This window comes from Arachis ipaensis, chromosome B10 (assembly GCF_059453495.1).
Source record: "Arachis ipaensis isolate K30076 ecotype BB chromosome B10, ASM5945349v1, whole genome shotgun sequence".
Lineage (NCBI taxonomy): Eukaryota > Viridiplantae > Streptophyta > Magnoliopsida > Fabales > Fabaceae > Arachis > Arachis ipaensis.
In genome coordinates, this window is record NC_142435.1 from 89,756,102 (window position 1) to 89,759,208 (window position 3,107).

The following is a 3,107-nucleotide window of genomic DNA, read 5'->3' on the forward strand; positions in this document are numbered from 1 at the left end:
AAGTGGTCTTGATGGGCTTTGGAGATGAACCTTTTCATCTCCCATGACTCGGATGTGGAAGCTTTTGTCTTCCCTTTCCCTTTTCTAGAGGATTCTCCGGTCTTAAGTGCCATCAATGGTAATGGAAAAATAAAAAAGCTATGCTTTTACCACACCAAACTTAGAATATTGCTCACCCTCGAGCAATAAACAAAAGAATAGAAGAAGAAGAAGAAGAAATATGGAGAGGGAGAGGGAGATGTGGTTTCGGCCAAGAAGGTTGTAGAGGGGTGTGTTGTATGAATTTGATGAAGAATGGAGGGCTTTATATAGGGAAGGGAGGGGGGTTAAGGTTCGGCCATATGGGTGGGTTTGGGTGGGAAATTGGTTTTGAAATTTGAAGGTAGGTGGAGTTTATGAGGTAGGTTTATGGGGAAGAGTGTTTATGGGGTTGTGTGAAAGAGAGTGGTGAGAAGAAGTGAGTGGAGGTAGGTGGGGATCCTGTGGGGTCCACAGATCCTGAGTGGATCCTGTGGGGTCCACAGATCCTGAGTGGATCCTGTGGGGTCTACAGATCCTGAGGTGTTCAAGGATTTACATCCCTGCACCCATTAGGCATGTAAAAATGCCTTTGTATCCAACTCTGGGCGTTCAGCGCCAAGTTGGTGGCCATTTTGGGCGTTCAACGCCCATTTGTGTGCCATTTCTGGCGTTGAACGCCAGAACCATGCCTGTTCTGGCGTTCAGCGCCCAGAAGCTGCCCATTTTGGGCGTTCAGCGCCAGCACCATGCTCTGTTCTGGCGCTGAACGCCAGACAAAGGCTCCTCCAGGGTGTGATTTTTCTTCTGCTGTTTTTGATTCCGTTTTCAATTTTTATATTTATTTTGTGACTCCACATGATCATGAACCTATAAAGACATATAACTAAGAAAAATATAGTTAGATAAATAGACATTGGGTTGCCTCCCAACAAGCGCTTCTTTAATGTCAATAGCTTGACAGTGGGCTCTCATGGAGCCTCACAGATGTGCAGAGCTTTGTTGAGACTCTCCAACACCAAACTTAGAGTTTGGATATGGGAGTTCAACACCAAACTTAGAGTTTGGTTGTGGCCTTCCAACACCAAACTTAGAGTTTGACTGTGGGGGCTCTGGTTGACTCTGCTTTGAGAGAAGCTTTTCATGCTTCCTCTCCATGGTTGCAGAGGGAGATCCTTGAGTTTTAAATACAAGGGAGTCCTCATTCCATTGAAGGACTATTTCACCTCTGTCAACATCAATCACAGTTCTTGTTGTGGCTAGGAAAGGTCTTCCTAGGATGATGGATTCATCCTCTTCCTTTCCAGTATCCAGGACTATGAAATCAGCAAGGATGTAAAGGCCTTCAACCTTTACTAATACGTCATCTACTTGTCCATAAGCCTGTTTTCTTGAACTGTCTGCCATCTCTAATGAGATTTTAGCAGCTTGCACCCCATAGATTCCTAGTTTCTCTATTACAGAGAGGGGCATGAGGTTTATTCCTGAACCAAGGTCACACAGAGCCTTAAAGATCATGGTGCCTACGGTACAGGGTATTATGAACTTTCTAGGATCCTGTCTCTTCTGAGGCAATGTCAGTTGATCCAGATCACTTAGTTCATTGATGAACAAGGGAGGTTCAATTTCCCAAGTATCAATGCCAAATAATTTGGCATTCAGCTTCATGATTGCACCAAGAAACTTGGCAGTTTGCTCTTCAGTAACATCCTCATTCTCTTCAGAAGAGGAATACTCATCAGAGCTCATGAAGGGCATAAGGAGGTTCAATGGAATCTCTATGGTCTCTAAATGAGCCTCAGAGTCCTTTTGTTCCTCAGAGGGAAGCTCCTTATTGATCACTGGACGTCCCAGGAGGTCTTCCTCCTTGGGATTCACGTTCTCTCCTCTCCTTACAGGTTCGGCCATGATGCTTATGTCAATGGCCTTGCACTCTCCTTTTGGGTTCTCTTCTGTATTGCTTGGGAGAGTACTAGGAGGGATTTCAGTGATCCTTTTACTCAGCTGGCCCACTTGTGCTTCCAGATTTCTAATGGAAGATCTTGTTTCATTCATGAAACTTACAGTGGCCTTAGATAGATCAGAGACTAAATTTGCTAAATTAGAAGTATTTTGTTCAGAGTTCTCTGTCTGTTGCTGAGTGTAAGATGGAAAAGGCTTGCTATTGCTAAACCTGTTTCTTCCACCATTATTAAAGCCTTGTTGAGGCTTTTGATCCTTCCATGAGAAATTTGGATGATTTCTCCATGATGAGTTATAGGTGTTTCCATAAGGTTCACCTAATTAATTTACCTCTGCTATTGTAGGGTTCTCAGGATCATAAGCTTCTTCTTCATGAGAAGCCTCTTGAGTACTGTTGGATGCAGCTTGCATTCCATGCAGACTCTGAGAGATCATATTGACTTGCTGAGTCAATATTTTATTCTGAGCCAATATGGCATTCAGAGTATCAACTTCAAGAACTCCCTTCTTCATAGGCGTCCCATTATTCACAGGATTCCTTTCAGAAGTGTACATGAACTGGTTATTAGCAACCATGTCAATGAGTTCTTGAGCTTCTGCAGGCGTTTTCTTTAGGTGAATGGATCCACCTGCAGAAGTGTCCAGTGACATCTTTGATAGCTCAGATAAACCATCATAGAATATATCCAGGATGGTCCATTCTGAAAGCATGTCAGAAGGACACTTTTTGGTCAACTGTTTGTATCTTTCCCAAGCTTCATAGAGGGATTCACCTTCTTTCTGTCTGAAGGTTTGAACATCAGCTCTAAGCTTGCTCAGCTTTTGAGGAGGAAAGTACTTGGCTAAGAAAGCCGTGACCAGCTTATCCCAAGAGTTCAGGCTATGTTTGGGTTGAGAATCTAACCATAATCTAGCTTTGTCTTTTACAGCAAAAGGGAAAAGCATGAGCCTGTAGACTTCAGGATCTACTCCATTAGTCTTAACAGTATCACATATCTGCAAGAATTCAGTTAAGAACTGAAAAGGATCTTCAGATGGAAGTCCATGAAACTTGCAGTTCTGCTGCATCAGAGAAACTAATTGAGGTTTCAGCTCAAAGTTGTTTGCTGCAATGGCAGGAATGGAGA

General features: G+C 43.3%; 1 non-coding gene across 1 annotated transcript; it reads left to right on the forward strand.

Moving 5' to 3' along the window:
• The first annotated feature begins 2,685 nt into the window (after positions 1 to 2,685).
• LOC148580815 (small nucleolar RNA R71) lies at positions 2,686 to 2,793 on the forward strand. The gene has a single exon (XR_015895839.1). It is a non-coding gene; the product is annotated as a small nucleolar RNA R71 (small nucleolar RNA).
• Positions 2,794 to 3,107: the final 314 nt, after the last annotated feature.